This window comes from Callorhinus ursinus, unplaced genomic scaffold (genome assembly GCF_003265705.2).
Source record: "Callorhinus ursinus isolate GAN/ISIS: 27379988/994484 unplaced genomic scaffold, GSC_fseal_2.0 scaffold3, whole genome shotgun sequence".
In the NCBI taxonomy this organism is placed as follows: Eukaryota; Metazoa; Chordata; class Mammalia; order Carnivora; family Otariidae; genus Callorhinus; species Callorhinus ursinus.
Genome location: NW_027397065.1, coordinates 80,146,417 through 80,172,854, shown reverse-complemented (window position 1 = coordinate 80,172,854; position 26,438 = coordinate 80,146,417). Strand labels below are relative to the sequence as shown.

General features: G+C 39.0%; 1 pseudogene; it reads left to right on the top strand.

Annotated features, from left to right (window-relative positions):
• The first annotated feature begins 5,257 nt into the window (after window positions 1–5,257).
• On the top strand, window positions 5,258–6,030 carry LOC112819800 (transcription initiation factor TFIID subunit 9B pseudogene; annotated as a pseudogene).
• The last annotated feature ends 20,408 nt before the right edge of the window (window positions 6,031–26,438 follow it).

Sequence of the window (26,438 nt, the reverse complement as noted above, 5' to 3'; positions counted from 1 at the left end):
ACATACAGTGTTATATTAGATTCAGATGTACAACAGAGTGATTCAACCATTCTATACATTACTCACCACGGCTCACCATAATAAATGTATTCTTAATCCCCATATTTATTTCACCCATCCCCTCACCCCCTTCCCCTCTGATAACCATTAGTTTCTCTCTATATTAAAAGTGTGGGTTTTGTTCGTTTCTTTGTTCATTTGTTTTGTTTCTTAAATTCCACCTACGGGTGAAATCATATGGTATTTGTCTTTCTCTGACGGACTTATTTCACTTGACATTATAACCTCTAGATCCACCTATTTTGTTGCAAATGGCACGATTTCATTCTTTCTTATGGCTGTGTAATTTTCCAGTGTGTGGAATGTTCCACTGTTACACACACACACACCACATCTTCTTTATCCATGTATCTATTGATGGATATTTGCGCTGCTTCCATATCTTGGCTATTGTAAATAATGCTGTAATAAGCACAGGGGGGCATATATCATTTCAAATTAGTGTATTTCTTTTCTCTGGACAAATACTCAGTAGTGGAATTACTGGATCATATGGTATTCTTTTATTTATTTGTTTTGATTTATTTAAATTTTAGTTAGGTAACATACAGTGCAACCTTGGTTTCTGGAGTAGAATTCAGTGAGTCATCACTTACACACAACACCCAGTGCTCATCACAAGTGCCCTCCTTAATACCCACCACCCGTCTAGCCCATCCCACACCCACCTCCCTCCATCAACCCTTAGTTTGTTCTCTATCATTGAGAGTCTCTTCTGGTTTGTTTCCCTCTCTCCTTTTTTTCTTTACCCCCTTACCATATGTTCATCTGTTTTGTTTCTTAAATTCTACAACTGAGTGAGGTCATATAGGTATCTATCTTTCACTGACTGACTTATTTCGCTTAGCATAATACCCTCTGGCTCCATCCATGTTGTTGCAAATGGCAAGATTTAGGTTTTTTGATGGCTGAGTAATATTTCATTGTATATATATATCATATCTTCTTTATTCATCAGTCAACGGACACTTGGGCTCTCCCCATAGTTTGGCTATTGTTGATAATGCTATTATAAACTTTGGGGTTCATATATCCCTTTGAATCTGTATTTTTGTTTCCTTTAGGTAAATACCTAGTGAAATTGCTGGATTCTAGGGTAGCTCTATTTTCAGTTTTTTGGGTTTTTTTTTGAGGAACCTCCATACTGTTCTCCAGAGTGTCTGTACCAGTTTGCAGTCCCACCAACAATGCAAGAGGGCTCCCCTTTCTCTGCAGTCTCGCCAACACCTGTTGGTTTGTGTATTGTTAATTTTAGCAATTCTGACAGGTGTGAGGTGGTATCTCATTGTGGTTTTGATTTGTATTTCCCTGATGCTGAGTGATGCTGAGCATCTTTTCATGTTATCTGTTAGCCATCTGGATGTCTTCTTTAGAAAAGTGTCTATTCATGTTTTCTGCCCATTTCTTAACTGGATTATTTGTTTTATGGGTGTTGAGTTTGATTAGTTCTTTGTAGATTTTGGATACTAACCCTTTATCAAATATGTCATTTGCAAAGATCTTCTCCCATCCTAAAGTTGTTTTTTAGTTTTGTTGATTATTGCCTCTGCTGTACAGAAGCTTTTTATTTTGGTGTTGTCCCAACAGTTTATTTCTATTCATATTGCCTCCGGTGACATGTCTAGTAAGAAGTTGCTGTGGCTGAGGCCAAAGAGGTTTCTGCCTCTGATCTCCTCTAGGATTTTGATGGATTCCTGTCTCACATTTAGGTCTTTCATCCATTTTGAACTGATTTTTGTGTACGGCTCAAGAAAGTGGTCCAGTTTCATTCTTCTGCAGGTTGCTGTCCAGTTTTCCCAACACCATTTGTTTAAGAGACTGTCTTTTTTCCATTGGATATTCTTTCCTGCTTTGTTGGAGATTAGTTGACCATATAGTTGTGGGTCCATTTCTGGGTTCTCTATTTGGTTCAATTGATCTATGTGTCTGTTTTTGTCAGGGCCATACTGTCTTGATGACTACAGTTTTGTAACAGATCTTGAAATCTGGAATTGTGATGCCTTCAGTTGTGTTTTTCTTTTTAGAATTGCTTTGGCTATCCGGGGTCTTTTGTGGTTCCATATAAATTTTAGGATTGTCTGTTCTAGCTCTGTGAAAAATGCTGGTGGTATTTTGATAGGGATTACTTTAAATGTGTAGATTACTTTAGGTAGTATAGACATTTTAACAATGTTTTTTCTCCCAATCCATGAGCTGAGAGCCTTTCCCCTATGGTCAGGAACAAGACAAGGATGTCCACTCTCACCATTACTATTTAACATAGTACTGGAAGTCTTAGCTTCAGAAATCAGACAACAAAAAGAAATAAGAGACACCAAAACTGGCAAGGAAGAAGTCACTTTCATTATTTGCAGATGACATGATACTCTAGAAAACCTGAAAGACTCCACCAAAAAATTGCTAGAATACATGAATTCAGCAAAGTTGAAGGATATAAAATCAATGTGCAGAAACCTGTTGCAGTTCTACACACCAATAACAAAGCAGCAGAAAAAGAAATCAAGGAATGGATCCTATTTACAACTGCACCAAAAACAGTAAGATACCTAGGAATAAACCTAACCAAAGAAGTAAAAGATCTGTATTCTGAAAACTATAGAACACTTATGGAAGAAATTGGTATTCTTCTTTTTAAGTTTTTGAGGAACCTCCATATTGTTTTCCACAATGGCTGCACCAATCTACATTACAATCAACAGTGCATGAAGGTTCCTTTTCCTCCACATCCTTGCAAATATTTGTTATTTCTTGTCTTTTTGATATTAGTTATCCTGACAGGTGTGAGGTGATATCTAAGTGTGGTTTTGCTTTGTATTTCCCTGATGATGAGCGATGTTGAGGATCTTTTCATGAGTCTGTTGGCCATCTGTCCGTCTTCTTTGGAAAAGTGTCTATTCAGGTCCTCTGACCATTTTTAATGGGATTATTTGTTTTTTTCTGGTGTAATTTCTTTATATGTTTTGGATATTAACCCCTTATCAGGAAGTATCATTTACAAATACCTTCTCCCATTCAGTATGTTGCCTTGTGTTTTCATTTTTTTAACCTTATTTAAAAAAAAATTTATCATTTATATTCACTAATTTTGTAGTAGTAAAAGTTCATTTTTAAATTTAAAAAAGGCAGAAGAAAATTATTTACTCACAATCTTGAAAAGTTAGTATGTTCCTTGAGTGATTAAAAAGAAGAAAGTCTTAAGACTGCATCTTTTAATTTCTGTATAATTTTTATGATAGGAATATAAATAAGCTAGTTGTATTTTAAAATATATCTTGTAGAATGAACTGAAACAAAGATGATTCCACAAACAAATACATCTCCAATTGTTTTAGACTTTTTTCTATTTTTTTTATGGTTTTTGGAACTGTCCTCAAGAGAATAAGAAATAGACTTCACACAAACTTGTGACTTATAAATCACATTTATTATTGCCCACAGGAAATTTCATACTTAATATATGCAATGAATTATGTGCGGCAATAAATGTGTGTCATTAAAATATATATATAGCTATTAACTCTGGATTTTACATTTTATTAAAGGAATTCTGTAATGCATTTCTAAGTGGTTGTCATTTAACATACCTGAGACTAAATTTACACAAGGTAAGTATTTCTGAGTAAAGTGTATTATTTGACTCAATTTTTAATCTTTTTCACTTTGTTTTTATTTTCTTCCTGTAATAAATTCGAGGCTATAATTGCAATACTTGCATAGGTGTATTTGCTTGGCACCAGTTATTCTGTATAAACATGTAGGAGAGTATTCAAAGGAGTCTCTGTGGCAGGTGATGACAGCTTACTACAGGAGCTACACATAATTTTCCTGCACTGTGGAATGGTGACTTCCACACCAACATAATGAGTTGTCCCAGATAATACATCTGACCTCTGTAGACTTCACATTTCTCTTTGAAAATGGAGGAGCTTGAATGATTTCTTTTCTACAGGCCCATTTAGCACTGGTATGTCATGGCCTACTAATTGGGTAGCTCATTCGTCTTCTTTCATCTTCCATTTTTCCATTACAGATGAAAGAATAGGCACTGAAGTAAGCACATCTTGGCTGGCTCCTTCTCTCCCAGTCCTCATGCCCGCGTGTTATCGTCTATGTGTCCAGAGCCACTCCCCCACTGTCCTTCTGCCCAAGCTGCCTGGATCTGCTTCATCCTTGCCAGCTCTGCAGGGCCCACCAGGTCCTCCATTTGCACCCTTCCATGCCCATCAAGTGAAAACTGATTATTATGAGTTTCCCTTCCTGCATCCTCTTCTGAAAAGTCTCTGTACTTGGTGAAGTCATGCTAAGGTCAAATATCATTGTAAGGGCAACAGGTTGGGGTGATGAATCCTGATTGTCAAACTCCGAAGCTCATGCATGCTCCGAAGCTCTACACGGTGAGATCACCATCCTGATGAGTTCTCAGATTCTTCTCCCACTTTTCTCTTTCCAGCCTCTACTGAGTCTTCACCATTCTGATGAGTTCTCAGATTCTTCTCCCACTTTTCCCTTTCCAGCCTCTAATCCACTTTCTGTTGTGTTCCTTTGAAAACTCAGCCCAGAAGCAATCCATATCTAGCTATTTGACACTTGGAGTGGATAATTTTTTGTTCCACTTTACTCCATAAATCATAATCATTTTCAGTACTTTTAGTAATACTCATAAAGTGAAATTAATAACAGTGGCCACAAAGAGAAACAGAGACAGTGAAAATTTTTTGAAGCTTTGCATATAAAATCATGCCAAAAAAATTTAAAAGATTAAAAGATAAAATAAATATTGCAGTACAAAATAAGAAAAAAGGTCCCTGTATTGGGTTGAATTGTGGTTCCCCCAAGATATGTCCAAGTCCTAACCCCTGGTACCAGGGTCCTTGAAGATATAATTAAGTAGAGGATCTCAAGATTAACTGGGTGATCTGTATATCCAATGATAAGAGCCCTTATAAGAGGAGGAGAAAGGGGTACCTGGGTGGCTCAGTTGGTTAAGCATCTGCCTTCAGCTCGGGTCATGATCTCAAGGGTCCTGGGATCGAGACCCACGTCAGGCTCTCTGCTCAGTGGGGAGTCTGCTTCTCTCTCTCCTCCTCGCCCCCTCTCCCTGGCTCATGTGCACATGAGCACGCTCTCTCTCTTTCTCAAATAAATAAATAAAATATTTAAAAAAGAATAAAAAGAGGCTCTCTCTCCGGGTGACAAGTGGCAGGATAACATGGAGTCCAGCAAGATGGCACCTCCCAAGAACACTCTGAGAGATGCCTTGGTGATGGCACAAATCCTGAAGGATATGGGAATTACGGAGTATGAACCAAGGGTTATAAATCAAATGTTGGAATTTGCTTTCCGATATGTGACTACAATTCTGGATGATGCAAAAATTTATTCAAGCCATGTTAAGAAACCTAATGTTGGTGCAGATGATGTGAGACTGGCAATCCAGTGTCATGCTGATCAATCTTTTACTTCTCCGCCTCTGAGAGAATTTTTACTGGATATTGCAAGGCAGAAAAATCAAACCCCTTTCCCACTGATTAAGCCATATGCAGGACACAGACTGCCACCTGACAGATACTGCTTAACAGCTCCAAACTATAGGGTGAAGTCCTTAATTAAAAAGGGATCTAACCAAGGAAGACTAGTACCACAGTTAAGTGTTGGTGCTGTTGGTAGCAGACCTTCCACTCCTACTGTAGCAACCCCGCAAATATCTGTCCCAAATAAAGCTGCACTTCCAGTGTCACTGACAAGCCAAAGATTTACGGTGCAGATTCCACTTTCTCAGTCCACACCTGTCAAATCAGTTCCTGCAACAACTGCCGTTCAAAATGTTCTGATTAATCCTTCAATAATTGGACCCAAAAATATTCTTATTACCACAAACATGGTTTCATCACAGAACATGACCAATGAATCAAACCCATTGAAGAGAAAACACAAAGAAGATGATGATAATGATACTATGTAAGGAATACAATCAAGATGTATTTCAAACGTGTAGTCAGTTTAGAGCCCATTATACTGAACTAGAATATTCTCTATCTTCTCAAATTTTATCTTGGAAAACTTAAATGTACCTGCAGTATTTTTCACATTAGCGTAAATTGTTAATTTCTTTTTTTTTCTTAAAACAGGTATCTTAGGGTAAGCATACCAATGTTTTTTCATTAGGCTTCAAGTAATAAAGTATTTGTTTCTGAATATTTTGATTAATGTTGAATTCTACCATGACAATTTTATATTTGGAAGCAGTTTTCTGCCTCGTATCACTGACAGCAGCACTTAAATTTCAGTTTCTACAGCCTGATCAGTGGACTAATCTTTAATAGCATAATTTCTAATCTACATTTAAATACTACTTTCTTTTATAAGGTAAAATAGTCACAATTTTTGCTTTCACCAACTTTTTTGACCAAATCTCTAACTTTAGGAAGTATTTTTTGGAAAGGATGGATTTAAAGGGATTCTAAATTCATTTGGAGTGTATTTGTTTCTTGGTGTTCCCTAACCTCCCATGTCCTCAACCCCATTTCTAGATCCCATTCATTTTCTGTACTACCTCTTCCCCAGAGGCTTAAGTTTCTCCCAATACTCTTAGAAGGCCAAAACTCGAGTTTAAAAACATGTAATTCCTGATAATACAGTGTCATTTTCCTGTTTTTAAAACCTGCTTTACATGCCTGAAAGTTTGCTTTGCTGTTTTTCTCTCCATACCAGAGCACTTGAGTTTTATCCATTGCCTTTCATGCTGAGCTTTACTTTACTTTTAACACATACTTTGGGGTCAGTTACCGTTCATCTTATATTCCAAGTCGATAACGCCACCATATTTCACATTTCTAAATTTAACAATGATGCTATAGCTTAAGGTCTGCCTCGATAAGTATATTTACACTGGACCTAAGCAAAAACCACTGAAGAGCAAGTGTTTTTTTTCCTTTCTACCAGATACATATATGCTATGATCACTACTGCTTGAACCCTGCTGGATATCATATATGAGATGGGATCAGACGAAAATTCTGTAATGGTTTTCCTTCCTCTAGAAGGCCAACAACAAAAACAAGTTGGTATAATGTGACCTGCACGTATGTGTACTGTGCATAGGTTTCCCAGTAATGTTGCTAAACACTTTCCCCTATTTTCCATTTATACACGTTTAAACATCTTGGTGGGAAAGATTACAAAGCTTTCAAAAATATAAATAGGCTTGTTGTTTTAAAGTAAGTTTGACATATTCAATATAGGAATTTTGCAGAATTTTCTAAAATAAATTTTCATATCATAATTTAGAACTTAGAACCAAGGATCCTTAAAACTTATAATACAAGAAAGTTTCATGTTGGGATGGTGCTTGATACATTCAAGAGAAAGAGTCGAGTGACAGAGAAGACATGTCTCATCACAGTTTGAGTGTTTTTGAATATTAGGAAAAAGGTAGTATCAAACTTATAAAAACAGATCTGATCATCACAGGAGAAAAATGTTCATTATATAGCATAGGATATCATTACTTGAATGTTCTTAGGGAAGCAGCATGTCAAAAAGCCTAGGTTCTAGTCCTGGTTCCATCATTTACCAACTATGTGACCTTACTTCCCCTCTGAGCCTAGTTCTCAGTAATAGGAAAATAACACCGATCCTACCTACCTCAAAGGGATGTTGTGAGGGTTTTTAATTGGCATATGTGAAAATTCCTTCAAAATTGTAAAATGGTTTATAACTCTAAGAAATTGTTAATGTATTTGTTCCAAGATTATTAATAAAAAATTGAACTTAGAAAAAAAAGAATAAAAAGAGGAGAAGAAAAACACAGACACAGGGGAGAAACCTTATGAGAAGGCAGAGGCAGAGATGGGAGAGTGCCCACAGCCACAAGAGTCTGGGAGAGATGCATCAAACAGATTCTGCCTCAGAGCCTCCAAAAAGAACCGACCCTGCCAACACCTTAATTTCAGTTTTCTGGCCCCCAGAACTATGAGAAAATAAATTGCTGTTGTTTAAGCCCCCCAGCTTATGGTAGGAAAGTAATGCAGTAATGGATTAGCACGTTTTATTACAGAAAATATATATATATTTAAAAAGACCAGAAGATTGATGCATAAATATTGATTTATTACAGTAATGGATAATAGTGTAACAGCTTCTGTTTTCAAGTCTTTGCAAATTTGCCAGTGATTTCATCAATATCGATCTTCATATATTCATGTTCAGTACACGACATATTGAGATTTGTCCACCCAGTCTCAATCACAGTGGATTGAATCACACTTTTTATTTATTTTATTTTAGATGAGTTTCTTTCACATTAGGCCACAGATCTACAGGTAGTTAGAAAAAGTCTTAAACACAAGAATAAGTTCAGTCAAGAATCATAAAAATCCTACTTCAGAATAAATTCTAGAAACAACACCATCCATGTCTTTGCTTTCCTTTCTAGCAGCTTTTCAATTTTTCTGTCAAAAAAAACTTACATGCAAATAAAAAACTCCAAGTGGCCACATTAGGGAGGCAGAGTGCTCTCACTGTTTACTTTGAATCTGCTCTTTAAACACAGGAATATCTAGTATCAAGGTGTGGAAGACACAAACCCAGAGCTCAAGCAATTCCAAAGCTCTACTGTGAAAGGAATGTAAGTAGCAGAATCTGTCTGTGATGCAGGCTGACTGTGTAACTGTGAATTCTCCAACTTAACTTCTGTGTGGAAAACATTTTTCATTAAAAGATACAGAATTTAAGTGTGCTAATTGGAAGCTTAATATGTATTGTTAAAATTCAACAATAATTGCAGCAAATGCTTAGATCTTACACCAACCCCACATGGGGGGAGAGGACTAACTGATGGTCACTAACGTGGTTTGAAATTGGTGAGCCATGGTGATAACAATGAGCAGGCCAACTGTTAGTTGAACTGTATTATTATTTACAAGTTCTCTGTAAAGAATGCAGTCCCTGATTGCCTGTACCCACGAGGAACCTCTCCTTCTGTACTTCACTGTCATGAAGGACAAGAGAAAGAAGAGGGAACTTGTGTTCATTTCCTAGGAAGGATCACCAACTGGGTGGCTTATAACAATAGAAATGTACTCTCTCTCAGTTCTGAGACTCTGGGTCGATCCCCCTGTTCTATACCAAGCTTCTACCATCCTTGTCATTCCTTGACTTGCAGCTGCATGACTCCAGTCTCTGCCTCTGTCCTCACATGTCCCACTCGGTATCTGTGCCTGACCCAAATTTCCCTCTACTCAAAGGGACACCAGTCGTACTGGACTAAAGACCCACCCTGGGCGCCTGGGTGGCTCAGTTGGTTAAGCGACTGCCTTCGGCTCAGGTCATGATCCTGGAGTCCCGGGATCGAGTCCCACATCGGGCTCCCTGCTCAGCGGGGAGTCTGCTTCTCCCTCTGACCCTCTTCCCTCTCGTGCTCTCTATCTCTCATTCTCCCTCTCAAATAAATAAATGAAATCTTAAAAAAAAAATAAAGACCCACCCTATGCCTTCATCCTAACTCAATTACATCTACAAAGATCCTATTTCCAACAGGGCTGCATCCATTAGTACCAGGGCTTAGGACTTCCAACATATTTCTTTAGGGGACACAATTCAAACCATCACAGGTTACAATTTTTCAGTGCTTATTTACTGTACAACATCTTGAATTTTTTTAGGGAAAGACCACTTGGGGTGGCTCCTCATTGACCCTACAGATGGCTCATTCGAGATGGTAACAATAATTCCTTTAGTGACAACCTACTCAAGGGATTTATATATATATATGTAAAAACTTTGAATTATTGATTTCTTCAAGCCATCTGCAAAAGTCAGAGAATTTTGTCTCATTTATTAACATACTTGCTTTTCTCTGGAGGTTTTTCTTTTTTTTTTCTTATCTTAATAGAAATATTTCTAAAGCGCTTCAACCACTCTGCCTTAGTCTTCTGTTTTTTTGCCACGTATATTTACCCTCTTCCCTCTAAATTTTAATTTTAGATAATTTCTAGTCTTTTTTAATTACCAATAATGTCTTTTTTTTTTTTTTTTTTTTTTACTTAATAAGACTTCCCTATATTATCTTTAACTTCTCCATGAAGCCTTAGGTGATTAAATACTTTTCTTCCTATCCACCTTTTCAAAAGGTTGGGAAGCCATTTAGCTTAAATTATGAGATCTTGCAAAACTTTACTCTTCCTCCATTTTGTTCTTTTATACTTTGCTTCTCAAATTTCTTAAAAAATCTGAACATCCATATCTCTTTTCCCTCTTTTATTAACATAGAAAGATTCTCTATACTGTGGTGAGTTCAGTATTGTATAGATATTTAGGTCTGTCAATTTTTCTTATTCTTTCATCATTTTAGTCCCTACTTCCACAGCACTAAGAACTAGAGGGTCCAATAAGCCAAGGAGGAGGCAATCCCTTCCCAGTATGGCTATGCGCCAAAAGATCCTTGACTTCATCATGTAACAAAAGTAATATTAATGTCATTTTATGTATGTGTAATTTATACCCTGACTACTGCCTAAAATATTTTGGGGGAGTTTATAGAGAAATTATATACTTAATAATCGTATTAATATTGAGACAAAAAAAAGAGAACTTTTTTAAGGTAGAGAAGTTTATCATGTGAAGTCCTACCTGAATGAATAACTTTGGACATTCACTTAATTTTAGAGAAGATGAAATGTTTCTCATGCTTGTATTATGTTTCATTGTCACCCTCACCCCCAAATTGAGATGAACATATAAAGCTAATTGATTGAAGACATTTCTGCCAGAACAATTGGATATAGCCCAGGGGTGAAGCTTTTTCATGACCTAACACGGTACAGGGTCTAAGAAGAGGAAAACAGGAGTATGGGTATCCACTGCGTAGACTCCTGGTGAACTGAGGGCCCTCAAGAGTAAAGACCAGGGTCAGGCAGGAAACAGGATTCACCCTAGATGATTCAAATATGGAGGTTTTAAGGGAGGGACTCTTCACAGAGTTAGGGGAAGGATTAAGGGAATAAACAACAGACAGTGGGGCCCAAAAGAGCAGCAACAGTTGGAAGTTTTTCAATCCTAAAACTGGAAGGGCAAGGACAGTAACTGATGTTGAAGAAGCCCAGTGAGAGCTGGAGCTTTGGAAGAGAGACCATGGCTGTGGGCATTGAAGGAATGGGCTCCCAAGAGAGACTGACTAATGAGGAATTGAGTCAGAAATACTCTGACCTCTCTCTCCTCCCACCCTCTGAACCTCTGCTAGCCCTTCTCTGTGGCCACACTCAACTGTAAGGGTGAAGGAGCTCCAGGATTCCAGGATTCCATCCACAGTACCAGCCAGCCAGGGCAAAGAGCAGGACAAATAAGACTAGAGGGTAAATTGGAGGGGCCTGGGGAATGGAGTCCAGCCAGCACAAGAGCACACTGAACGAGCTCGTTGGCAGAGACTAATTAAGCCCTAACTGGCTTCATTCTATTGGCTGTGTCAAGGCACCATTTGGTACAGGGATCACTTGGAACCCTTCACATCTGCAACGGAAGCCAAATAAAGTGGCATAATTTTGAGCCCCTCAAGGTTAATTTCAAACTGTGAAATTCACACAGTGTTTGAGATTATTAAAAAAACAGAAAATACAGGGTGTCCGGGTGGCTCAGTCGTTAAGCGTCTGCCTTCAGCTCAGGTCGTGATCCCGGGGTCCTGGGATCAAGTCCCACATTGGGCTCCCAGCTAGGCAGGAAGCCTGCTTCTCCCTCTCCCACTCCCCCTGCTTGTGTTCCTGCTCTTGCTCTCTCTCTCTCTCTGTCAAATAAATATATAAAATCTTAAAAAAAAAAACCAGAAAATACACATGAGGACTTGACTCACATGGGAATCACTTTCAAAGTCACTGAGCCAGGCCAGAGGTGTGCATGTTCTCAACTCAACCTCGTCATCAGTAATGGTTTTATCTGATCTAAATGTACCTTCTCATTATGCATTCCATAACCGAAAACCACATGAACACTCCCAAGCAATATTCAAAGTGTGCTGTCTCCTTTCACCTGAACAGACTTCTCACAAAAGTGGTGGGAGGCCAATATAACAAGAAAGCAGAGAACTATAAACCTCTGATACAAGGCAGACCCTTCCAATGTGTGACTTCCTGCACTGTGCCCAAATCCCTGAGAGGACGTAAATTGCTCAAGGTTGCACAGTCAGACAAAACCAAAATTAGAATGCAAGTAGCCTACTCTCAAGTCCTTTGCATTACACCACCCCTCGTAAACATGAGTACATAGACTCAGAGATGCCATCTATCATATCAAAACTGACAAAGGAAGAGATAGAGCCCAGAGCAGAAGCCTTGCCCAGTGCAGTCTGTCATATACTGCACCCGCACAAAACCACCACCAGGAAAGGCTGGATGCAGCAAGAGCGAAGCCAGCCTGGGAAGAAAAGCCAAGAGGGGCCACTTCCTCCACAATTACTGACCGCATCGGCTTTGGGTACCACATACACTGTGGCCACTGGGGTTATCTGTGACCTCAGACATGGTGTGCCCTCTCCCAGGGTCTCTCTTTTGGAGAAAGCCATCTAGTTCACTCTGCTATGGTCCCAGTGCAGTTCAAACAGGATGTAGGGAAATTTATGCTGCCGCGGTAAACTGTGAAGAAAATCGTGGTAACAACAACGCTGTGATGTGTTACATGAAAAAAAGAAACAAACAAAAAATAGCAGGATTTTCCATGACAATGAAAAGTGAACATGAGGATATTCAAAACTAGGATGAAAAACAGAGTTAATATGAAGACCTAAAAGCCAATAAAAACCAGAGACCCTGAAGAGTGTGCACCCTAGTGTAAATATCATGCCCTTTAATACAACTACCAACTTCAAAATTGATTGTTATGCAAAGGCCAGTGTGGCGAACGACCACATTTTGTGATTTAGAGATGTCTCATCTGGCAGTGAGAGGAGACCTTTGTCACTGTGCCTATGAGCTCTGATTAGGCTGACCCCACAAACAAATGGTACATAGGAGGGTGCTTTGTAATGACCCTGTTATTTCAAACAGATGGTCTCCATTTTTTGGAATTGCTTATTTTAAATTCTGGATGATTGGTGAAGAAACTTGGGTTGGTATTTTAAACAAAGAAGAAGTATTATCAAACACATTAAGAAGGATCTAGTTCCACTTTTCTTCTCAAGGGTAATCAATATTTTTAAACCATTTCTTTTTAATAGTCACTGGTGCCTCAGGGGAAATGGAAGTATAGCGGAATGTTACAAATGTATCAATTTCACATATATTGCAGTTTTGTAAGTGGAATTTACCTAGAAATTGCTTTAAATGCACCAAAGAAAAGCTTTATTCACAGAGTAAAATTCAAAGAATTAAAAGCCTGGAGATCTGAATTTTTTTTTTTTTAATCAAAATAGAACCTGGAAGGTGAAACCTAAACAGTGAGAGTGTTAATTATAAAGTTGTAAAGGAGTCTTGGAGGTTGAGGGGGCAACTTTTGACCCCTCTGTGAGCTAAGGAGGTACACTGCAGCAGCTGGAGGGGAGAAGTGAGGCTGGATGTTTGTAAATGCAATCAAAGGAAAGCACTACATACGTACAAAACACTAATTTTCATCAGTGGGTCCCCATGTGCTGTGTGCGTATGTGCAGACAATTATTATCGTCACTATATATAACCGCAGTCAGTGTGAGCTAGGAAAGAACAGCTGTCTCCCATGAAACAATGTGCCTCTGAGGAGTCTCTAAGCAAGTCTCAAAGCAAGGCAAAGCAATCAAGACTGATTAAAAGGATAGCATTTAACAGCAGTCAAGGCAAAGCTAAAGGGGGAGAAGGAGGGAGAGACCGTTACACCTAAAATCAGACTTGCATCATCCGTAGGTATTACTAAAGCCTATAATCATACTGATAGCTGTTTACAGTCATGATTACTTATTCTAATGAGGAAATTAAAAAGTTCTTTGTTATACCACATATCTGGTTATGCAGGTATAAATCATGTCATGTTCCTAATACACAGAGTATGAGGTTCATCCTCATGCATTTGTATGAAGTACAAACACAGCAGGCGTTAAGAACTCAAATTATTGATACCCTCTCTAAAGTCATTGCCCTGGGAAGTTATAGACTTATTCCATGATGCTTCCCAAACCTCCCTGAACTCCTCTTTGGGGAGAGCTTATCAATCTTTCAGGAGTTTCTCTCTCTCTCTTATATACACACAAGTATTTATACACATACACAAATATACACACATACATGTGCACATGATAGCCAACTCACTACAAAGCAGTCATTCTATAATTTCTTTTGTGATTATTTTTTTATCAAATGTGTATTATTCAAGTTTCTCATCATTACCTACTAGCATTTCACCCCTTTTAGTGTAACAATAAAACCCCTGATTTTCAGCTAGCGTATAACACATCCCAAACAAACTTAGCCATCTCCCATGCAGCTAGCTAGGGATGCTCACATAACCAGGTTCTGGCCAACGGTGTATTGGTAGAGATAATGTGTGCCACTTTTGGGTTAGTACCTTAAAGGCAAAGGGTTTGCTCTCCCTTCTCCCCTCCTCCTTCTGTGTTGGAGGGGGAGCCATCTTGGAATGGCCAGTGGGTATTCTAGGGATGGCAGATCAATAAGACAGAAGGAGCCTGGGCCCCTAGAGACTTTGCAGAGCAGAGTCATGATACCAGCCCAGACTTCTAAATAAAAGAAAAATAAACTATCTTGTCTACGACATTGCCATTTTGGATCTGAGCCACTTAAACAGAAATCCTAACTAATAATAGAGTTATTTAAAAAAAAAATTGAACCTATCCTCCCAGTAAAACAACTATATGTATCAAAATGTTTCTGGGCAGGAGGGATGTTTAGACATTAAGCAGAGTCTAAGGCCCTCTCTTCCTTCTTCTCATCAATTAATATTCAAGGTCCTTCTTTTCTCCTGGGCTTCTCAGACATTGACTGACATCCTCTGGAAGTGGATACCGAGGAAAACAGTATCACAGATGGTAAGAGGAGTTTGGTGGCCTTTTTTTTTTTTTTTAATTTTGGAGATTCTATTTATTTGTTTGTTTACTTATTTGGGGGCATCATGAAAACTAGGTTTAAGTCCTAGGTATGTTTTATTCATGGTGATGGTGGTGGTGGTGGTGTTTATACTTGTTAGTGTGGACACTGGAGAAAAGACTTTAAGAATACCTGTAAGAACAAGCTCTTTAAAGCCCTTTTAAAAGAGTGTTCCAGTGGGAGGGACTAAAAAGCACAAATGCCTGGGCCAGAAATGATCTTGGTGTATGCAGAGATCAGCCAGATGGCCACTGAAGACAGATGGGAATAAGCAAAGGAGAAAGATGGCAGGGGATGAAATCACTGCGGTGGGCAGGGGCCAGATCATGTAGGGGTTGTAAGCCATATCAAGTTGTTTGGATTTTGTTCTATGCGTGACAGAAAGCTGTGGATTCAGTTGGAAGTATACTGACTTACATATGAACGGTTCACTCTGTGGGAGTTATGAATCTGGAGCAGGGAGACCATGGTGCCTCAGACTAGGGTGGCGGGAGAAGTGATAAGAATTGGGATTAGATTCACATATATTTTTAAAGTAGACCAATCAGGACTTGCTGATGGATTAGAAATGGCATATGAAGGAAAATAAAGAATCAGGACTCAAATCTTAGATTTCCGACATGAATAACTGGAGGAAGAGTGGTTTGGCAGAGGTGGTAACAATGGTGAGTGGGAAATGTTACATCTGAGATCATGTGAAGGCCTCTAGAAGATGTTGACAAGGCAGTTGATTATAAGAGTCTCTGGAGCTCAAGAGAGAGCTCAGTGAGAGAGGAAAAAATGTTGGGGAGATCAGCATGTAGGGGTATTTAAAGTTATGAGAATTGACGAGATGAGTTCAGTTACAGGGAAGAATTGTGAGAAGCTGCGGGACATTCCAACATGAAGAGAAGGGCAGAGATAATAGATTCATCAAGAGAGTGAAAGGGAAGAAGCCAATGAGGTAAATGGAAAACGAGAAGTTGAGTCATAGAAGGCAAAGTGCTTTAAGAAGTATAGAGTGGCTGTGTCCAATGTGCTGAAAGTTGAAATAAAATGAGTATCAAGAAATTTACATTGGTTCCAGCAAGATCAAAGTCAACAGTGACTTTGACAAGAGAATTTGCAGGGGGTGGGGAGAATGAATAGGGACAAAAGCCTAAATAGAGGGGATTAAAAAGATAATTCGAGGCCAAAAAAAAAAAAAAAAAAAAAAACTAGGAATGGAAAAGATAGGCAACTCCTGCAAGGAATTTGCTTAAAGGCGAACAGATCAGTGGGGCAGTTCCTGGAGGAGATTGAAAGATCGAGGGGAGCTTTTTCGGTAATCTGTGATATACTGTAGCCTTTCTGTACAGGATGAGATGTGTTCCTTTGGGGAGGTAACAACTGACAGTGTAGGAGAGAGAGGCAATGGGTTTAGGAGCAAAGTCCTTGAGTAGTGAGCTAGGCTAGGATCCAGGTGCAGGAGGAGAGGTGGGCCTAAGACAGAAGCACACACCCTCCATCATGTCAACAGGACAACAGGCAGAATGGCGTGATTTAGGCACTGTGAGGTTGGTAGATTTGCTGCAACAAAATTAGGTTGTTCTCCTCTGCCTTTGCTTCTATTTTCTAAGTGCAATGTGCAGTGGGATAATCAGTTTGGGAAGAGAGGAGCAAACGTTAAACAGTTGTCTCAGAGAATGAGAGACTTCACTGGTTAAGGAAATACAGCATATTTCTGAGGTCTCATTGAGATTCTTCTGGTCATGTGTTTTCTCCAGGCACAGTCAGCTGTTCTGGTGCAGGTGTGGAACAGGTGTCAAGAGCTGAGCTTAACCAGAGTTGGTGTTTTACTAGCCAAGTACAAAGGAGGGAGAGAGGGACTGAGTCTATCTGTAAGGGAGACATGGCAGTCAGTAGAATGTAATGAATGCTAAGCTTCCTAAGAAGGGAAGTATGGCTATTAGAGGGATAAGAGACAGTAAAGCAGAGGTAGGTCAGTTGATTAGAAGTCTTCTTAGAGTGGAAGAGTTCTTGGACCCCGAGTTCTAGGGTCAATGACTCAGGAAGTGAGGAGGCGGTATCAGGGTATGAAACCCTCAAGATCAAGAGGGTGGTGGTGTCTCAGTCACTAGTTATGACAAAACCTGGAGAATAACCGTTCTCTAGTGCTCAGTGAGCTATACATATGGTAACTCTAGCCGTGTGGCCACGAAGGACTGATACTTGGCTCATTCAAATTGAAATATGCTATAAGCATAAAATACACATTAAGTTTCAATGACTTGGTATAAAAACATAAAACATATCATTAATATTTTTATGTTTATCATATATTGAAATGATAGTGTTTTGAATATTGGGTCAATAAAAGATATCATGAAAATTAATTTCACTTTTTTTTTAACTTCTATAATGTGGCTACTGTAACATTTAAAATTAGTTCACATTTGCAGCTCAGATTTTATTTCCATTGGACTCCACTCTTCCAGAGTGGTTGTCGTGGGGCAAGAAAAGATGTCTGGAAGGAAGGTAAAGGTAGTGAGATGCCAACTGTTGGAGAAAAAGACCGTGGACCAGGGAACAAAAACCTCAATGAATGATGACATGACTGGGATGTTGGCCAATGACTACCACCAGGAAAATTAGCAGGTGATGGGTTCTGACCAGAGGCTTAGGGATTTTTGAGGGAGAGGAGAAGAGACAGTGTCTATAAGTAGCAATAAAGAACAAAAGGTCTACTACCCCACTGCCAGGTCAAGTGGTATGCAGCGTGTATAAGAAAAACAGCACCATATGAAGGGTTTACAAGGAAATCAGAGTCGTTAGGGAGAGTTTTAGTTGGATCATGAAGGTCAAAGTTTGTACAGAGAAGAGCTGTTAAAAATATAGGATTTTGCTAATGGCAGACAGTTCATTATTGCCAGTAGGTGGGAGATTCAGAGAACTGTGTGACTGGTTGGATTTGGGGAGGTATGGGAAATAGTGTCCTGGTAAGGATGGATAACCTGGAAAACTTGGATCTCTAGTGACTTGGAAAGCATGATAATTGGACCTGATGCTCACATAAAGTATACAGATGATCTGGTTCACCTCTCAGCTCTCTCTTGGGCTCAGTCTCTCAGCACTCACAGGGGTAACAGAGATGGTATCACTGTATGGTAGGCATCACTGTGTGTTCTTACCATGAACACAAGCAGTTCAAAGAGCAGTGGATGGCAATCGCGAAGAAATTTAGGTGGGCCCTAAATCCAGAGATTGGTATTCTTATAAGAAGAGGAGAGACACAAAGAGAAGAAGGCAGTGTGAAGATGGAAGCTGAGACTGGAATACACCCAGAGATTGCGTCTATAGCCTAAAAAACACTGAGGATTATTGGCAGCCACCTAGGAGAGAGGCACGAGACATTTCTCTTTCAGCTATTCCAGGAAGAACGAACCCTACTGACATCATAACCTTGGACTTATGGCCTCCTGAGCTGTGGGAGAACACATTTCTTTCGTTCTAAACCACCCAGTTTGTGCTAATTTGTTACAGCAGCACTAAGAAATTAATACACTTGGCAATAACCTTACTGGGGAAAGGGACTAGGGTTTCAGAGATACGTTCTGAGGATCACCCAAGACACGAAGGCATGTCATCAGCAGTTCATAAATGTCTTTTGAATTTCAAACGAATTTCAAACTGCTTCTCGAGTCTAGGTGTGCAAAGTTTCTCAGACCCCTAAACTATTCGTACAGAGAAAAGTTCAGGAAGCCACTTAAAGCCATTTCCCTATTCCAGTAGACGTGATGTAAGTGACACAGAAATTGAGCAACATTGTTTCAACCACTGGAACACATGAAGATAAATCCCTTAATTCACCCCATTTCTCCCTGATAGTGTTTGTAGAGTTCGAACACTGCATACACTTTTTCCAAATGGCTGTTCCATCGAGGCCAAGTCCCTTATCACCTCGAGAAAAGCAAGTTCAGGAATTCTATTAAAGTTCTGAAAAATGTTAACCTCCCTCCACCCAAGCATTTTTACAAAGTCCCACTTCAGAATGGGAGAGTGGAACACAGCCATAGTGGTGACATTAAGCTTGGTATTGACAAAGCCATTTTCTACCAAATGACCTCTGAATCTTACTTTCTGGTTGGAAAATGGCGACAGTTGTAGGTTGACAGCTGGACTATGTTCTCTTGAATTAAAGTAGTGCTTTTTTGCCAAAATGATGTTCTTCACTAATAGGGCTTTAATGTTATAGACAAATAATTTAGAAGATTTTTTTTTTCCATCAGCTGTCTAACCAGGTTCTCTTCCCACTGCAGGAAGGCACAAAAGGAAATATAACATTCTTGTAGGTGGGGAGGGGAGACATGGAGACCATGAGTCACTGTTCAACCCAAAAACGCTTTGGGGAAAATAAAGCAGAACCATTAAAAGGACACAAAGAATGTTCCAGTGCTGGTTGCGGGGGGGAGGGGGCAGAAATTGGGGCGAAGCCACTACCTATCCTTCCACTAGCTTCACCCAAGCTTGAGTGCAGAAATAATCTCTTCATTCTAGCGTGTCCCCCCCTGCCGACCTACGTCTGGTATCTTTCACTTTGAGGACAAAAGGGAAAATGAAAAGGAGGGAAAAGTGATATAATCATAGCACAACAGGAGCAGAAAATGAGGGGCTAAGGCTTAGAGTAAAGCAATATAATAAAAGTTGCCAAAAGAAAGCGGTGCTTTCCCCCTCCCTGTCTCCACCTCAAATATTGGTGCATGGGCAACCGGAGAGGCTTCGACAGCACCCCTGGAAGCAGTGCAGAGAGCCCTGGGATGGACACCTCGCTCTGTCAACGCTCTCAGGACCGCTCGCAGTAACTCTGTCTCAGACAGGCACGGCGCGAATCCTCCTCGTCCCCTTTCCAGGTTCATGATCACCGGGCCGACAGAAGGAGCCACAGGTAATGCTGAGTAAATTGTTTTTGTAATATATTCATCATTCTTCTGTTCCAAGCTTTTTTTTTTTTTGCACCTTTCTCTACTAATATGTCTATTAAATAATATTTTTTGAATAAACAACACATTTACACATGAACATGAGAGATAGTACTGCAGAGCTGTAAGCTGCAGAAGATCATTCCAGTGATAATATGACTGCTTAAAATATTTGGGGGCTCCTTTCACGAAATTGCTTTTAAATCCTATGTTAATTCTCTAGAATTCTGGCAGTAATAGAAATTTAACCCCTGAGTATGGATGAGCTTTCTGGATAAAATCAGAAGACACTTAGAAAGAACAATGGAGTTTGAGAGGAGTGATTCAATTAGGTGATACCATTTTTGTACAAAAAGCTGATTCCCAGAAAATATGCCATGACCTAACGGAAAATGCCTATAACTGGTATAATTTTTTTAAAATTTTTTAATGTTTTATTTATTCATGAGAGTCAGAGAGAGAGAGAGAGAGAGAGAGAGAGGCAGAGGCAGAGAGAGAAGCAGGCTAGCAGGGAGCCCGATGCAGGACTTGATCCCAGCACCCTGGGATCATGACCTGAGCCGAAGGCAGATGCTTAACCATCTGAGCCACCCAGGCACCCCTAATTTTTTCTTTTAAGAGACTTGAGAAAGAGAGAGCAAGCAGTGGTGGGGGAGGTGGGGGCAGGAGCAGAGGGAGAGGAAGAGAGAGAATCTTAAGCAGGCTCCACACCCAGTATGGAGTTGGACACAGGGCTCAATCTTACGACACTGAGATCATGACCTAAGCCGAAATCAAGTTATTGGCTTAGCCGACTGAACCACCCAGGCACCCCAGCATAATTACTTTGGATAACAATCGGTCGACTTCTAGTAAAGTTGTAGATATACAGACCTATTCCTGGGTAGCAATCCTAGAATGCACCCAGGTTTAAACTCAAGGAGATAAATAAAATGAATGATATGTACAACATTGTTTACAATGGTGGACAGGCATATTTCTACGGTGTAATACTACAGTAGCCAAAGCTACATGTATCAACATGGACGAATCTTAAAAACATAATTTTTAGGAACAGAAAAAATGTTTCGGATGGATATATACAGTAGGATGAAATTTATAGAAGGTTTTAAAAATCTGCAAAACAACTATAAATTGTTTATGGATACATACATATTAATGAAAGCATTCACATGCATGTGAATGATAAACAACAAATTTAGGGAGAGTACTTAACTGGAGAGGGAGGAAGGACCATGGGAAAGAGGAGGCATATATTATCTATCCTATCTATCGGGTTTTATTTCTTAGGGGAAAAAAGGAAAGGAAATTTTGAGCAAATAGGGAACAATCGTACAATTTGACAATTTGATGAAAATCTGAGTGTTCATAATATTAGAACGCACGTTTCCAATTGTTTGAAATATTCATTTGGGGGGGGAAATAAAGATAATCAGTGAAATACTTCAGTTTTTGACTCAACAGAATCAGACTTTCAAATTTCAGACAATGTGGACTATTTTGCTCTTGCCAGATAAATTCTGCAACATCCAGGAGAGCAATAGCCACAAAATACATCAATATTTTGGGGTGCCTGTGTGGCTCAGTTGTTAAGCATCTGCCTTCGGCTCAGGTCATGATCCCAGGGCCCTGGGGTAGAGCCCCGCATCGGGCTCCCTGCTCCGCAAGAAGCCTGCTTCTCCCTCTCCCACTCCCCCTGCTTGTGTTCCCTCTCTCACTGTGTCTCTCTCTGTCAAATAAATAAATAAAATCTTTTTAAAAAAAAATACATCAACATTTCCCTCATTTACTAGTAGTTAAGTGTACTTTTTGGAATTTTAGAATATAGGTTTTGGCATATTTTTCCAAGTCATTTTGGGAGCATCCTATTCAGATAATGTTTTCTTGCAGAAGATTGGGATAAATGCAGATTTTCAGTATTAAAAAAAAAAAATCAATGACCATGCCCAATACCATTTTGCAGAAACTTTCCTTAATTCAATTAGCCTCTCAGACTGAGTCTATTCTACTTCTTAAACACTGTACAGTTGATGTCTATCTGAATCAAATGAATCAGTGACCCTTCCAAAGCCTCTCAGTGGATCTTGGAGTGGTTAAACCAGTCATTTATTCAACAAATATTTGCTGAACAATTATTATGGCAGTGACAATTATTATGGCAGTGACCAAAATAAACACAAAAAAACTCTGCCTTCAGAAAACTATCTGGTAAAGGAAATGAGAAGTGCCATGGAGATTTTTCTTTTAAAGACAGGGCTGAAAAGGAAAATTGGAAGCTGCAGGAGGGCAAAAACAGATTTTAAATTTAGGTACAATTGCCAGGATAGACCTTTCAGAAAAAGTGTGTTTTGTACAAAGGACTGAGAAGAGCTGAGGAACCAAGCTATGTACTTTTCTGGTACATTTCAGGAAGAGGGGATTCCAATGCAGAAGCCCAAATGTAGGAACTTGTCTAGACTGTTCCGGGGAATATAAGGCAACCATTGTGGTTGGAGCAGAGAGACAAAGGAAAAGAGGAAGAAGATGAAATGTGAGACACACATCCAAGACTGAGGCTTGGGTGAGGTCTTGAGCACAAAATTGAGAAGCACCAAAAAATCAGTACTCAAGAAGGTAATGGTTTACAGCAATATCCTTTAAAAATCAAATGAATACCAAAAAAATCCATGATGGACAAATGGTCAAAAATTTAAATGCAGATAGGATCTGCATTTAATTTACTGATTTTACCTTTTGCCTCAGAACCCATTGTGGGTCAACCTGGCACCGGTACTGATCCTGTCTTTTAAAAAAAATTGTGATATGTGGGGGCGCCTCGGTGGCTCAGTTCGTGAACCGTATGCCTTCGGCTCAGGTCATGATCCCAGGGTCCTGGGATCAAGCCCTGCTTTGGACTCCCTGCTCAGTGGGGAGTCTGCTTCTGCCTCTCCCTCTGCCCCGCCACCCAGGTTGTGCTTGTTCTCTCTGTGAAATAAATAAATAAAATCTTTTAAAAACCTGTGATATATGGGGCGCCTGGGAGGCTCAGTCAGTTGGGCATCTGACTTCAGTTCAGGTCATGATCTCAAGCTCCTGGGACTGAGCTCCACAGGCTCCTCACTCAACAGGGAGTCTGCTTCTCCCTCTTCCACTGTCCCTCCCCCTGCTCGTGCTTGCTCTCTCTCTCTCTCTCCTCAAATAAATAAAATCTTTAAAAAATTGTGACATGTGAAGATGGATAAAGAAGATGTGATTTATATACATATGTAAATATAAATATCTATATGTATATAGATTATATAATGGAATACTATTTAGCATTGAAAAGGAATGAAATCTTGCCATTTGCTAAAACAAAGATGGAGCTAAGAGAGCATAATGCTAAGTGAAATAAACCCAGTCGGAGAAAAACAAGTACCATATGATCTCACTCACATTTGGAATTTAAGAAACAAAACAAACCAGCAAAGGTGAAAAAAGAGAGAGAAAGAAAAAGAGACCAACTGATGGCTACCAGAGGGGAGGTGGGGGGTGGGGAAGGGTGAAATAGGTGACGGGATTAAGGAGTGTACTTGCCGTGGTGAGTACGGGGTGTTGTATGGAAGTGTTGAAACACTGTATTGTATGCCTGAAACTAGTAACAACACTGTATCTTAACTACACTGGAATTAAGGTTTTTTAAACATTTTCTTTACATTCATTTTTTTCCATTCATTTTGCTTTTGAAAAATATTTCAGTGAAATATTACTTATGTTGTCATCCCCTTAAATTTTGCCCTTGAGACTATTTTAGAGTTTTTTACTATTTAAATATAGCTGACACAGAATGTTACATTAGTTTCAGGTGTACAACATAGTGATTCAACAAGTCTCTACGTTATACAAGGCTTACCACCATAAGTGTAGTAATTGTCATCATACAACATTATTACAATGTTATTGACTACCCCATGTTGTACTTTTTTGTTTCTATGACTTATTTATTTTGTAACTAGAAGTTTGTACCTCTTAATCACCTTCACCTATTTTGCCCATCTCCTCACCCCCCTCTCCTCTAGCAACCACGTTTGTTCTCTATATTTATGAATCTGTTTCTGTTTTGTTTATTTGTTTTGTTTTTTAAATTCTACATGTAAGTGAAATCATAGGCTGTCTTTCTCTGACATTTCACTTAGTATTATACTCACCCATTCCTTAGGTTGCCTTTTAGTTTTGTTGTTTCCTTTGCTGTGCAGAGCTTTCTATTTTGATGAAGTCCCAATAGTTTTTTGTTGTTTTGTTTTGTTTTGTTTTGTTTTTGCTTTTGTTTCCCTTGCCTCAGGAGACACATCTAGAAAAATGTTGCTAATGGCTGATGTCAGAGACATCACTGCCTGTGCTCTCTTCTACAATTTTTATTGTTTCAGGTCTCACGTTTAGGTCTTGAATCCATTTTGAGTTTACTTTTGTGTGTGGTGTAAGAAAGTGGTCCAGTTTCATTCTTCTCCATGTAGCTTTCCAGTTTTCCCAACACCATTTGTTGAAGAGACTGTCCTTTTCCCCATTAGATATTCTTTCCTGCTTTGTTGAAGATTGACCATATAGTTGTGGGTTTACTTCTGGGCTTTCCATTCTGTTCTTCTGATCTCTGTGTATATTTTTGTGACAGTATCATACTGTTTTGATGACTTCAGCTTTGTAATATAACTTGAAGTCTAGAATTGTGATGCCTCCAGCTTTGCATTGCTTTGATTTTTCAAGACTGCTTTGGCTATTCACGGTCTTTAGTGGTTTCAATAATTTTTAGTATTGATTGTTCTAGGTCTGTGAAAAATGCTGTTGGTATTTTAATAGGGATTGCATTAAATCGGTAGACGGCTTTGGGTAGTACAGACATTTTAACAATATTTATTCTTCCAATCCATGAGCATGGAATGTCCTTCCATTTCTTTGTGTCATCTTCAATTTCTTTCATCAATGTTTTATAGTTTTCAGAGTACAGGTCTTTCACCTCTTTGGTTAGGTTTACTCCTAGGTATCTTATTATTTTTAGTGTAATTATAAATGGGACTGTTTTCTTAATTTATCTTCCTGCCGCTTCATTATTAATATATGTATAGAAATGCAACAGATTTCTGCACATTGATTTTGTATCCTGCAGTTTTACTGAATCTATCAGTTCTAGTAGTTTTTTGGTGGAGCCTTTTGGGTATTCTATATATAGTTATCATGTCACCTGCAAATAAGTATGGTACATTTATTATAATTAATGAACCAATATTGATACACTCATATTAGCTAAAGTCAATAGTTTATTCAGATTTCCCTAGTTCTAACCTCATATCTTTCTTCTGTTCCAGGATCCTACCCAGGACATTGTATTACATTTTTAGTCATCATGTCTCTTTAGGCTCCTCTTGGCTGTGACAATTTCTCAGATTTTCCTTGTTTTTGATGACATTGACAGTTTTGAGAAAATAGTCAGGTATTTTGTAGAATGATCCACTACTGGAATGTGATGTTTTTCTCATGATAAGACTGGGGTTATAAGTTATCGGGAGGAAGACCACAGAGGTTAACATGCCGTTCTCATTACATCATACCATGGGTATACATCATCAACTTGATTTATGACTGTTAATATGGACCTCGACCACCAAGCTAAGGCGGTGTTTGTCAGATTTCCCACTGCAAATTTATTCTTTTTTTCCTCTTTCTTTCCATACTTGAATGAATTCACTATTTGCAGCCCACACCTGAAGAATGGGGAATTATGCTCTCCCTCTGTGGTTCAGAGTATCTATATACATATTTTGGAATTCTTCTGCACAGATGTGTCTCTTCTCTTGCATTTGTTCATTTACTTAATCACTTATTTATATCCATATGGATACTTATTTATTCTTTAGATTATAATCTAATACTACTTTATTTATTTTACTGATCAAATCATTCCAGCTTTGGCTATTGGGAAATCTTCCAGTTAGCTTTCATGCTCCTTTGACAGACCCTATCATTGTGGGGTTTGGAGAGGAGAGGGGCACTTCCTTACTTTCTGATGCTATTATATACTCTAGACTGATCTTTTGAATTTCCTGCCTCAGTCCTGGAATAAGTCATTTCTCCAAAACTCTGGTTCCTTTGATTTGAGAATATTATTAAAAACCAGGATCTGGCTGGTAGGTGGACTCACTGCTCCTGGGGTACTTCCCTGTCTTTTAAAAACCCAATATGACAGGGGAAATAATTAATTCCTGATCATAACATTACTTTATCCCTAGAGACTTTAACTGATATGTCTAATGATTTATCCTTGCATAATTTGGTATTAAATCTTTGCACTTCGAACAATTACTTTTATGTAGACAAAGAAAATAATGCCCTTAAATTCAGCAGACTGGCCAGCTACAGGGCCACATCTGCTCTGTCA